Source organism: Coptis chinensis, chromosome 8, assembly GCF_015680905.1.
Source record: "Coptis chinensis isolate HL-2020 chromosome 8, ASM1568090v1, whole genome shotgun sequence".
NCBI classification, from domain to species: domain Eukaryota; kingdom Viridiplantae; phylum Streptophyta; class Magnoliopsida; order Ranunculales; family Ranunculaceae; genus Coptis; species Coptis chinensis.
The window spans coordinates 89,914,650-89,928,660 of record NC_141463.1 but is presented as its reverse complement, the minus strand read 5'-3'; the positions used below and the strand labels follow the sequence as shown (position 1 = coordinate 89,928,660).

Sequence of the window (14,011 nt, the reverse complement as noted above, 5' to 3'; positions counted from 1 at the left end):
AAAAAATCTACCCAACTCTAAACCCTATTTTGTTTCAATATTTCCTCTCTCAAGAAAATAGTTCACCCAAAGTAGTCACGAATCATTTTCAATCTCTCGATTACTCGATACCAAAGCCTTCCCTAAAAACAACAGCAAATTCCGCAACTCAAACAAAACATGAATCTGTTATAAGCTCTCTAAACCAAATATTTCTATTTCAAAATAAAGTGTTTACTTAAGTTAGTGCTAATTAGGCCCAACATTGTTAGCGCCTGGTTGGATCATGGGCTGGGCCCTAACTGGATCATGGGATGGGCCGGACCTTTTTGTCTTAGTTGTTCTATATAAACCCAAACCCAAACACGGCATTTATCTTTTGTTTAAATTTTTTTTTTGCATGTAATCACCTTTAGGATTTAGCACTATCCATGCAACAAAAAGGGAAGAAGGTGTTCAATCTGAATCACTATTGGGGAAGGTCAATTTGAAGCGCCCTTAGTCGGCTCATATACTTGTCAGATGCTCAAAACCATCCATCTCACTTGTTCAGGACTTCAGGCAACATGCTTATTGATGCAAATCATAGTTATTTCTCTTAATACCAGTTCTCTTAAGCACTATCCACCTATTGTTCGTCCACCATTCACGCCTATATGTTAATAGTCCCGTATAAATGTTTCTATTACTTTGCGTGGATTATGGTTTTTATTTAAAACGTTATATCCTTTCATTCAGGTTGCGAAATTTTTCCAGAAAATTCAAGAGATGGTGGAGGAAGAAAACAGCCTGGTATTCGTTCTGATTGGTGATGAGCTTAGTTTGTAAATGATTGAACATGCTTTCCATTTGGCTTCTAACTGTTACTCCCTTCCTATGTGGACTACTATTTTTTCATCCATCGATCATTGTCATACATTACGTACGGTAGCAAATAAACTATTCTTGGGTGATCACTTCATCTATATATATTGGTTTATATGAGAAATCATACAAAAGAGTAAAAGTTCCAACATTTTCATTTTGGGACCAGACACTGAGGATTTACAAAGTCCAAAATTGGTAAAAACTGAAATTAAGACTGCAAATCTATGTGTTTGTGAGCAAGTAGTACACAGATAGCTATACATTTATGCAAGTAATTTATCCTTAAGCTCTAGTTGTTTTGATTGTGGGACCTTAATACGGAGATATCCGAAAATTTGTTTAATTGTCATCTTGTCTTCATGGAAAACTGAAACAACTGTACATAAACATAGATTGATATTTATCCTCAATGAAATACTGCTACAGATGAAGTTGAAAGCCTTGCTGCTGCAAGGAAGGCGGCCTTGTCTGGATCTGAGCCTTCTGACTCTATTCGGGTATTACGTAACGTAGTTGCGCTACTGCATATATCTAACATGTTGTAGTCCTTTCACATAAAAACTTGACCTAGAAGGTTAATGCTTCCTGAATATATCCTCGTGTCTTTTCAGGTCGTGAACGCTCTACTTACTCAGATGGACAAGTTAAAATCCTCACCTAATGTGATCATCTTAACAACGTCAAATATAACAGCTGCAATTGGTATGCGTAAGATATTACACTGTTTTGGTATTGCACTATAGTAACGTTTTTCTTCAATTATATAATTTAGTTTGTATGAGTGCATGGGCTTTGAAAGTTTGAAGTCAGATTTTTCTTAGGAATATACACTACACCAGATCTGTTGAAAAAAGACATGACAGATGCGATGTTTTCCGAAAAAAAAACACTTTTGGGTGTCGTATGGTGACCCCTTTTTTTTGCATTCATTTTTTTTCTACGACATTTGACATGCGTCGTTTTTCATTTTTTCACTTTTTTTTTAAAAAAGTCGAATCAAGATAAAAAGCCCATAGCCCAAAATCTACTGAATCATGACCAAAAAAAGCCCACCCAGTATAGGGTAATTGGATCCATTCTTCCCTGACCCAAAATCTCTTTAGAAACACAGCCATACCCAAATATACCTTCCATAAAATACAAATAAACTACACAAAGTGAATAATGGGTCCATACTCCCACAACCACTTAACAAGCCCAAAAGGCAAAATATTACTATTTCTAGGAACATATTTATCACAATGCATTGAAGAAAACCAAAACAGATAAACCTTTTCAGCGTGTCTCTTTATAATCATTCTCAAAATAACCTTTGTCATGGTCAGTTGTCTTCTCCTTGTAGTCATCCCTCAGATGATGTCTGGCCTCATCATTGCGATCCGCTTCACTGCTCGACTCGGCTCACTAGCTCGTCTACTGGTCCCTTTCAGCCTTCATTTTGTTCTTCTTTTCGGTTAACATTTGAAATGCGCTTGACAAACTCATTTGCCCTAAATTAGGGTAGCGGTGTCCCGAACGGGAGTTTGGACAAATTTTTGCGGTTCCTCCAGTTGAGTAATCAATGGGAACCAAGGGCCTCATTTTCTTGTCTTTACCCCCATCATCTTCATCTTCATCTTCATCTTCTTCATGAAATATAGAAGGTATAGCCGTTTCGTTTACCCGAACCCACCGCATCAATCCCAGTTTCTTAGTAGGAGCATTACTACTCGCTTGTGGCCGCCCTAGGCCTATGCCGCCTAAGCCCTTGCATAGGGCCCCCAAATTAAACCAAACTAAAGGCCCCATTAAGTTATACAAAGCCCACTATGGTATTAAAACCCCAAACAATAGCCCAGAAAAGTAAAACAAATATGCCCCATGTTCATGGACTTTGCATTGGGCCTTTGAAACTTAGGGCCGCCCCGACTCGCCTCGGTATCCGTAAAGGAACCGGCATGACGGTTTGAATCACCCCCAACGTTGTTTTTCATTATCACATCATCGTGAAAAGTAAAGTTGAGATTATAAAACAAAATCATACGCTCGTGATAGCTTCCGAGAATTCAATAAGATGGTCATCGCCTTCCTTTTGCGTAGTAGTTAGAAGCAAATCTTGCATTGCCTTGTCAGAATCCAAGGAAGAAAGTGAGTCGTCCATGTAACCATTCTCTGGATGCGAGATTGAATTCATAACTAGTCGATGATTGAATCAATGAATGTTTGTTTGTTTGTTTTAGCCACTTTTTAAAACGCGTCAGCAATATTGCAACTAGTCTTTACCTCAAACTACACTAAAAGATGTCAGATCTCTCAACTCGCGACCTCTCTCTACATTGACTTCGACCGACCTCACGTGTTTATAAAAAGATATATATATTATAGTTTATAGGGAGTGACTCTCAAATACAAAAATGCATACAATTTTTTATTTTTGTAACTCTCAAACACCGAATATATTAAAGTTCAAATATACTCTTGATACGAAATAAAAAACGGATTGGATAAATGAAATATCAAGTATACTCCTGACGCGAAATAATTAACAGCCCGGCCCAGACGAAACGACCTGGTGTATTTAGTATGAACATTGAATGTTCATAATCTTTGGGTATGAACATTCAATGTTCATACATCAATATATTGTATAAAGTACATTCACCTATTTGGATATGAACAATCATTGTTCATACACCAGCAGAAAATATGAACACTCGTTGTTCATAGTAAAATGACATAAAGGGTAAAATTGGAAAATATTTATTTTAAATCCAGATCATTTGTCCTTGAGGGTTATTTTCATGAAATGGTATACTGGCATTTAAAAAAAGTAAAATGGTCGGGCCAACTTATTTTGTCCTTGAGGGTTACAAAATTTGAAATCGTGGATTCGTAAGTTATTAATTGCTAGAATTTGTCCTTGTGAGTTACTCATCAAAAACCGTGTCCTCTAGACTCCATTTTCTCTAAAATTAGGTGTTAGGGGCAATTTCTTGTATAGTTTAACTATTGAAGGAGTCAAATTTAAGTATTCCCCAAGGAGTGGATGAATAAACACTTGGGATAATGGACATTTGCGTTTGTCCAAGATTTTGCTTTTGATTCCTGTTTGAATTTTTTTTTATGAAGGGTTGTTGGAGGGCCTCTACCACAAACCCATAATAAAAGTTGGAATACTATTTTATAAAGCGGAAAAAGTCAAATGAACTAGGCCCGGTTACTACATCAACTTTGTAAGAATGAGCTCTCTAATAACATTTTCATTTTTCCATTGTTTTTCATATTAATATACCATTCACAATATCTTACATTAACTTATATATCAAATCTATATTTATGTATTTATTAATTAGCACAAAACAACAAACAAAGTATTTATTTCATAATATAAATATTATATTTGATGCAACACAAAATTAATAGGTAAAATTTCAATTATTTTATATCTTTTATTTTATTCAACCTTAATAACTACTTCGCAATATTGAATAGATTCATGTAAATAAATGTGAAATCATATTTAAAAGTTTCATGACCATTATATAAACACTAATATTTAGCGTTCCAAGTACCAATATAAAATACACGCAATATATATTTATTTGTTTTTTTTAAGTATTTAAATGTAATAAGAATCAACAACCAAATAATTGAAATTAACTAATTAGTGAGGTCTACTCACCTATTGTTGTTGCCATCAAAAGAGCAATCATAGAAAATAAATCCACGCCACATAAAATTTATATCACCAAGCAATAAAAAATACTCTATTTCTTATTTCTTATTTATTCTTTTTAATTTTCTTTTTTTTTTCCCTTATTTTTTTTTTCCTTTTTCTCCTAAGCAAACCATATGTTTTAGATCTAAGAAAAATAAATAGTATTCCATAATTATAAAATCTTTATACCCATTTGCTCCCATATTATCTCACCTTAATAAATAAAATATTCATTCTAGCTCAAAAAAAATCTATGTTAATAAAATCCCTCAAACTTAAAAACTTTTTTATTAAACCCTTTTCAAACTAAACAAATTATTTTCTCTCGTTTTCAAAAAGTCAAACAAAACACGCATCTTAATACTAAATTGCCACAATATAGATCCGGATCCAAAAGAATATTCTCGGCGTTGATGTAGTTCTATTGAGCAAATACTTCTGAAAAATATTTTAAAATAATTTGCATTTAAGGGATACAGTTTTTTTTTTATTATTTTGGAATAAATTATGTTTATAGTTATCGAAATTATCGAATACTATTTTATAAAGCTGAAAAAATTAAAATGAACTAGCTGTCCAAATGAAAACATCCAATTAAAAAACTCGTAGGCCGGTTACTTCATCAACTTTGTAAGAATGAGCTCTCTAATACATATGTCATATTCATTTTTCCATTGTTATTCATACTAATATAGCATTCACAATATCTTACATTAACTTATACATCAAATCCATATTCATGTATTTATTAATTAGCACAAACAACAAACAAAGTATTTATTTCATAATATGAATATTATATTTGATGCAACACAAAATTAATAGGTAAAATTTCAATCACATTAATTTATATATTTTACGTTATTCAACCTTAATAACTACTTCGCAATATTGAATAGATTCATATAAATAAATGTGAAATCATATTTAAAAGTTTTATAACCATTATATAAACACTAATATTTAGCGTTCCAAGTACCAATATAAAATACACGCAATATATATTTATTTATTTTTATAAGTATTTAATAATAATCAACAACCAAATAATTGAAATTAACTAGTTAGTGAGGTCTACTCATTTATTGTTGTTGTCATCGAAAGAGCAATCATGGAAAATAAATCCACGCCACATAAAATTTATATTACCAAACAATAAAAAATATTCTATTTCTTATGTATTATTTATTATTTTTAATCTTATTTTGTTTTTTTTTCACTCATTATTATTTTTTTCTTGTTCTCCTAAGCAAACCGTATGTTTTAGATCTAAGAAAACTAAACAGTATTCCATAATTAAAAAATCTCTATACCCATTTGCTCCCATATTATCTCACCTTAATAAATAAAATATTCATTCTAACTCAAAAAAATTCTATGTTAATAAAATCCCTACACCATATTTTAAAACTTAATTTTTTTTTTTATTAAACCCTTTTCAAACTAAACAAATTATTTTCTCTAGTTTTCAAAAAGTCAAACATATTGCACTCAAATCAATTGACTGTTTAAGACATAATAAATAATATATTACAAATTATAAAATAAATAATTTTGGATATTAATATACCATTCACAATATCTTACATTAACTTATTCATCAAATCCATATTTATGTATTTATTAGCACTAAACAACAAACAAAGTATTTATCTCATAAATGTGAAAATTATATTTGATGTAACACAAAATTAATAGGTAAAATTTCAATCACATTATTTTATATCTTTTACGTTATTCAACTTTAATAACTACTTCGCAATATTGAATAGATGCATGTAAATAAATGTGAAATCATATTTAAAAGTTTCATGACCATTATATAAACACTAATATTTAGCGTTCCAAGTACCAATATAAAATATACGCAATATATATTTATTTGTTTTTTTAAGTATTTAAATGTAACTAGCCAATTAGCCCACCTGCAGCTAGGCCTACTACATTGATAGTTCATTAGTTTGTCTGTAACCGATCCATAATCATTTCAATCTAAAATTGTGGAGTTTCATGAAATTCTAGCTTACGAACCATTATTATGAAATTCTACCTCATGGACCATCCAATTGTGAATTACCATAATTAACCACTTCAATTCTCTGCCAATGGTAGATAATGCTACATTGGTAGTTTACAATTCAAAAGCCCAAAATCCACTTGAATAAATAATATATGCACATTGATAGCTAATGATTCAATAGCCCCAGGTCCACTTGAATAAATAATAGAAACGGAAGTCCTAGTGAATTCACAACAGATACGTACTCTAATTCTTTGTGAAGAAAAAGAAAAAAAAAAAAAAATAATAAAAAAAAAATATATATATATATATATATATATATATATATATATATATATATATATATATATATATATATATATATATATATATATATATATATAATAAATAAAACAAAAAAAAATGAAATCATGCCTCGTTAAAACAATTAATGAAGTTTGAACTTGAACATAAAAACAATATCTTGGATAATCTACATTAATAGTAAGGATCAAATTGTTTTGTTCAAAGAAAAATTCCATTTAATGTTAATGTGATTTTCCACATGCTATTATTATACCGAACACATACTTTTACATTTTCAGTGATAGAGCCTAAAAATTTCAGATAATTTTCCTCCATATCGACATTTCCAGAGTTATAAAGAACACACAACACAAACTCTGCACGGTATGTACACTTCCAGAGACATCCATAACATAGAGCTTTTGCTATCGTCATATAACTGTGTGTATATAGTTGTTAGACATCTACAGGCACTACCATCTCCAGGCATCGAAAAGTTCCACGTCAATGGATTTTCTCAATCATCTCCAGCTTTTTGTAATTAGCATTCAGAGCCACTGCCTGCTTTCTTGCCAGTTTCTCCTTTTTAGTTAAACCTACAAAAGGACCAGTCCAATTATTGTCTAAAAATTGAAAGACCAGCTAAGAAAATATAAATCCAAGAGAACCCATGCATTGGAAATATCATTTGTATATTTGTCTGCCCTTACTTGCCATTTGTTTTTTTAAAGTGGAAATGGAAAATAAACATTCTATATACCTTAAGTTGGCTGGATTCTTTGCATGAGGGAGACCAAAAGCCCCTGCTGCGCTGCGTGGACATATTCAATTCATCAAAATGACATTAATTTAGGAGGTACTAAGGATGGATAACTCCGGCAAGCATACAACTAGTTTTGCTGTAAGCAGGTGTATAAATGTGACCCTGTTCTGAATAACAAACTCTTAGAATCCAACTGAAATGAAAAAGGACATATATACCTTTTAAGTATGATTGATGACATCTACATCATTAGCTAATCAAATAGTAGAATCATACCACCTACTACAATGCCAAGTTTGTTTGTCATTTGCTGGCGCAAGACTTGTGTTCTTATCGCTCATTGCTATGCAGCCATACCAAATGTCATTGAAGGGGTGTTCTATATATATATATATATATATATATATATATATATATATAAACCACTATTACCGACATTAAAAGAAAATCAACTTAATCAGATATCAGATTTCAAGTAGTAAGATATCATATAGATATTACACTAAAGAAAGATTAATAATTTGATCAGATTCCAATTAAACATGTTGTTGATACATTGGAAATGTACATCCCTACTATAAAACAAATTTTCTACATGCTTGGCTTCATATTATTTATTCATGTCGGAACTTAAACCCCAGTTGATCAAATCTATGGCATGCTCAACATGAGGCTTCAAAGATCAACATGACCCTACTTGATAAAAACTGCGCTTAAGCTAAAATGTTTCATGTAAATAAAAACTATTACCGATAAAAACTACTTCGCAATATTGAATAGATTCATATAAATAAATGTGGAACCATATTTAAAAGTTTCATGACCATTATATAAACACTAATATTTAGTGTTCCAACTTCCAAGTACCAATATAAAATACACGCAATATATATTTATTTGTTTTTCTAAGTATTTAAACGTAATAAGAATCAACAACAAAATAATTGAAATTAACTAGTTAGTGAGGTCTACTCACCTATTGTTGTTGCCATCGAAAGAGCAATCATAGAAAATAAATCCACGCCACATAAAATTTATAATACAAAGCAATAAAAAAATACTCTATTTCTTATTTCTTATTTTTAATCTTCTTTTGTTTGTTTTTTTTTCTCTCATTCTTTTTTTTTTTTTTTCTCCTAAGCAAACCGTATGTTTTAGATCTAAGAAAACTAAATAATATTCCATAATTATAAAATCTCTATACCCATTTGCTCCCATATTATATCACATTAATAAAGAAAATATTCATTCTAGCTCAAAAAAAGTCTATGTTAATAAAATCCCTACACCATATTTTAAAACTTAAAAACTTTTTTTATTAAACCCTTTTCAAACTAAACAAATTATTTTCTCCCGTTTTCAAAAAGTCAAACATATTGCACTCAAATCAATTAACTATTTAAGACATAATAAATAATATATTATAAATTATAAAATAAATAATTTTGGATATTAAATAAAAACAGGGATATTACAAATAAATACTCTAAAACTGAAACTATATCTCTTTTTTTTTTTAAAAATTCGAACTCTAAACCCTATTTTGTTTCAATATTTCCTCTCTCAAGAAAATAATTCACCCAAAGTAGTCACGAATCATTTTCAACCTCTCGATTACTCTGTACCAAAGCTTTCCCTAAAAACAACAACAACTTCCGCAACTCAAACAAAACATGAATCTGTTATATAAGCTCTCTAAACCAAATATTTCTATTTCAAAATAAAGTGTTTACTTAAGTTAGTGCTAATTAGGCCCAACATTGTTAGCGCCTGGTTGGATCATGGGCTGGGCCCTAACTGGATCATGGGATGGGCCGGACCTTTTTGTCTTATTTGTTCTATATAAACCCAAACCCAAACACGGCATTTATCTTTTGTTTAAAAAAAATTGCATGTATTCACCTTTAGGATTTAGCGCTATCCTGTTTACGTCATTCAGACTTGGTGAATGGACCACGTAAAAAGCACACTCCACTTAGGCTCCTTTGACTTGAGTATTTCCAATTATCCATGCAACAAAAAGGGAAGAAGGTGTTCAATCTGAATCACTATTGGGGAAGGTCAATTTGAAGCGCCCTTAGTCGGCTCATATACTTGTCAGATGCTCAAAACCATCCATCTCACTTGTTCAGGACTTCAGGCAACATGCTTATCTTAAGCACTATCCACCTATTGTTCGTCCACCATTCACGCCTATATGTTAATAGTCCCATATAAATGTTTCTATTACTTTGCGTGGATTATGGTTTTTATTTAAAACGTTATATCCTTTCATTCAGGTTGCGAAACTTTTCCAGAAAATTCAAGAGATGGTGGAGGAAGAAAACAGCCTGGTATTCGTTCTGATTGGTGAGCTTAGTTTGTAAATGATTGAACATGCTTTCCATTTGGCTTCTAACTGTTACTCCCTTCCTATGTGGACTACTATTTTTTCATCCATCGATCATTGTCATACATTACGTACGGTAGCAAATAAACTATTCTTGGGTGATCACTTCATCTATATATATTGGTTTATATGAGAAATCATACAAAAGAGTAAAAGTTCCAACATTTTCATTTTGGGACCAGACACTGAGGATTTACAAAGTCCAAAATTGGTAAAAACTGAAATTAAGACTGCAAATCTATGTGTTTGTGAGCAAGTAGTACACAGATAGCTATACATTTATGCAAGTAATTTATCCTTAAGCTCTAGTTGTTTTGATTGTGGGACCTTAATACGGAGATATCTGAAAATTTGTTTAATTGTCATCTTGTCTTCATGGAAATTAAACTGAAACAACTGTACATAAACATAGATTGATATTTATCCTCAATGAAATACTGCTACAGATGAAGTTGAAAGCCTTGCTGCTGCAAGGAAGGCGGCCTTGTCTTCTGACTCTATTCGGGTATTACGTAACGTAGTTGCGCTACTGCATATATCTAACATGTTGTAGTCCTTTCACATAAAAACTTGACCTAGAAGGTTAATGCTTCCTGAATATATCCTCGTGTCTTTTCAGGTCGTGAACGCTCTACTTACTCAGATGGACAAGTTAAAATCCTCACCTAATGTGATCATCTTAACAACGTCAAATATAACAGCTGCAATTGGTATGCCTAAGATATTACACTGTTTTGGTATTGCACTATAGTAACGTTTTTCTTCAATCATAATTTAGTTTGTATGAGTGCATGGGCTTTGAAAGTTTGAAGTCAGATTTTTCTTAGGAATATACACTACACCAAATCTGTTGAAAAAAGACATGACAGATGCGATGTTTTCCGAAAAAAAACACTTTTGGATGTCGTATGGTGACCCCTTTTTTTTGCATTCATTTTTTTTCTACGACATTTGACATGTGTCATTTTTCATTTTTTCACTTTTTTTTTAAAAAAAAGGCCGAATCAGAATAAAAAAAGCCACTAGCCCAAAATCTACTGAATCATGGCCAAAAAAAGCCCACCCAGTATAGGGTAATTGGATCCATTTTCCCTGGCCCAAAATCTCTTTAGAAACACAGCCATATCCAAATATACTTTCCATAAAAAAAGAAATAAACTACACAAAGTGAATAATGGTCCATGCTCCCACAACCACTTAACAAGCCCAAAAGGCAAAATATTACTGTTTCTAGGAACATATTTATCACAATGCATTGAAGAAAATCAAAAAAGATAAACCTTTAATTTTCAGCGTGTCTCTTTATAATCATTCTCAAAATAACCTTTGTCACGGTCAGTTGTCTTCTCCTTATAGTCATCCCTCAGACGATGTCTAGCCTCATCATTGCGATCCCGCTCACGCTGGCTCGACCTGTCACTAGCTCGTCTACTTCTGTCCCTTTCAGCTTCATTTTGTTCTTCTTTTCAGTTAACATTTGAAATGCGGTTGGCAAACTCCGCTACCGCAGCCAAATTATGTAGTGGTGTCCTCGAACTGGGAGTTTGGACTCAGCTTGCAATTCCTCCGTTGAGTAATCAATGGGAACCAAGGGCCTCATTTTCTTGTCTTTATCCCCATCATCTTCATCTTCTTCATGGAATATAGAAGGTATAGCCGTTCGTTTACGTTTACGAACCCACCGCATCAATCGGTTTCTTAGTAGGAGCATTACTACTCTGCCGGTATCACGGTAAAGGAACGGCAAGACAGTTGAATCACCCCCAACGTTGTTTTTCATTATCACACCATCTCGTGAAAAGTAAAGTTGAGATTATAAAACAAATAAGAAAAACAAAAGAGCAAGGAATGTAGAGCAAATAAAATAATTAAGGTAATCAGAACTAACCCGAATGATTCAGTAACTCGAGACGCTCTCATAAGACCTGTTTCAAAGAATAAAGATGGATCTAAAATCAGCGGTAGCTTCTTCTAGCAATGCTGATTTTTCATCTTCGTTAATCGTTCTCCGCACATTTATCAAGTAAAGATACTATACATATTCCACTCCCTTCTCAAACTTTGACCGGTTATCAATTGGAACTCATGCATCACATAACAAAGAAAAATTAGAACACAACTATGAAAGACCAAAAATACAGTTGAAATAAAAGCCCCCCTACTTATTCAAATAAATGAGTCCAGAAGAATGACATAATAGAATAACACTCAAGTCGCTTACATGAAAGGATAAAATATAGTACTTCTTCTGGGAAAAGAAAGGGGGGAAGAAGGGGCAAGGCATCTTACAACTGCATCAAAAGTAGAATCAAAGTCATCAACAGCAAAATAGATATATGGATATGCAGTGTATCGCGTCTCTACTTCCTTCGAACATATAATAATAGATGTTTTAGGGAGGAAATAAAGAAATCAAATTGAAGATGGATCATTGTTTACAATCGACGAGGTAATCGACCTTTTTCGAGTCCGGATGAAAATTGATACGACTTGGAGATGCATAGACGATCTTTACAACCTGCAAGTATATAAAACAAGATCATCTCAGATCCGCAATCTTGTCGGGTCAACTTGCAACTAAGTACTTAATGGATACTGCATTATTCCTGAAGGATAATTCCCTAGCCCATGTGTATAGCATAAAATAATATAGCACAATGTAACATAGAAAGTAAAACCAATAAATAGTCCAGCCTACCACCAACTCTTGCCCATCAATGTTAAATTTATTTCGCATGCGTAATGCACGAAGAAGACCTTTGGCGGACTCAAACTCACAAAACCCAAAGCCTCTTGGAGCTTCATTGCTTGGATCTTGGGCACGTTTCCAACTCTTTACAGGTCCACAAAGCTACATGAGAAATAAAACAATAATATTTAACGGCAAAAATCTTCATTACATCCGGAGACATAAAATAAAATAAAAAAGTAAACACCTACCCTGAGAAGAGTGAGTATAAAGTCATTTTACAGATTGAAGCTATCTTGCCAACATAGACCGTAGTTTGTGGTTTCTCTCGTTGGAGCAACAATAGGAATGACAGCCTAACAACAGTCCCCGGAATAGGAGGGCGGACCGATTGGTGAAGCATACCAATTGCTCCGGGCATACGAGGTGGATAGGCAGGCTTAACCATAGGCGATAAGTAGTAGGATAGCGGTATTCCCGCACCAATTCAAATAAAACCTAGCAAACTTGTCGGAAAAAGGCTAAAAACCAAGTAATAGAGTATCGAAAACAATTCAAGGCAAAATATTTTTACCCATAAAGTAAAGTACTTAAAGTAAATAACTTGATGGTGTTACCACAATATAACCATATCAGCAAAGGCATGGAAACTAGCACCAGATGCATAGACAACCTGAAGCGACATGGAGAAAATAACATCTAAAATTGGAAAACGTCGATATGTAAATCAACTTACCTTATATCTTGTTAACAAGTCTTTGCAAGGTAACCACTAACCAGGCACTGAATTGTGAAATGGAGCAACAAAAGGCTTGCAACGTCTCACTCACATAATTTAATGGTACAACACTACATTTTACGATGTTGAATTATCTTTATAAACCTTGCGGTGTTCTAAAAGACAACCTTAGCATTTTTACAGGATAACAAGAAAGAACTGAAAAGGTATGGCAAAGATAGGGAAGACTTGCAAAAAAAAATAAGTAGTAATACCTTGGGATAAAAGCGCAATGAGCAATCGCTAGTTCGCTTACATAGGTTCTGCTGTTGTGCAAGTTCGAGAACAAATGAAAACCAAAATGTAAAGTACCCATTCATCTACCAATCCATGGAACAACAACTAAAACTTTAAAACCTTTGGAAATTTACAATGGGAGAGTTAAAAATAAAGGTGGGTGGACTTGTTAAATTTACGGAGATATGTCTTTCTTATGCAAAATTTAATAAAACTAGGAGAAAATATATGCATACGAACTAGCTGTTGAAAAGCACATCTTTTAAGAACTGCGCCTTCGCATCTTTTTCACCGTGATCAATCAAGA

The 14,011-nt window shown here is 32.7% G+C and overlaps 3 long non-coding RNA genes across 4 annotated transcripts; 2 read left to right on the top strand and 1 right to left on the bottom strand.

Moving 5' to 3' along the window:
* The first annotated feature begins 714 nt into the window (after positions 1 to 714).
* On the top strand, positions 715 to 1,594 carry LOC147484181 (uncharacterized). The gene is made up of 3 exons (XR_015204238.1): positions 715 to 787; positions 1,273 to 1,343; positions 1,458 to 1,594. It is a non-coding gene; the product is annotated as an uncharacterized LOC147484181 (long non-coding RNA).
* An 8,037-nt stretch (positions 1,595 to 9,631) lies between these two features.
* On the top strand, positions 9,632 to 10,048 carry LOC147484180 (uncharacterized). The gene is made up of 2 exons (XR_015203890.1): positions 9,632 to 9,785; positions 9,891 to 10,048. It is a non-coding gene; the product is annotated as an uncharacterized LOC147484180 (long non-coding RNA).
* A 1,078-nt stretch (positions 10,049 to 11,126) lies between these two features.
* LOC147484179 (uncharacterized) lies at positions 11,127 to 14,005 on the bottom strand. 2 transcript variants are annotated; one of them, XR_015204200.1, is made up of 5 exons: positions 12,941 to 14,005; positions 12,699 to 12,851; positions 12,459 to 12,518; positions 11,889 to 12,291; positions 11,127 to 11,791 (listed from the first exon to the last, which is right to left on the bottom strand). It is a non-coding gene; the product is annotated as an uncharacterized LOC147484179 (long non-coding RNA). The 2 variants fall into 2 exon arrangements; XR_015204199.1 differs by lacking the exons at positions 12,459 to 12,518; positions 12,699 to 12,851; positions 12,941 to 14,005 and having other exon boundaries at positions 11,889 to 12,342.
* Between the last annotated feature and the right edge of the window lie 6 nt (positions 14,006 to 14,011).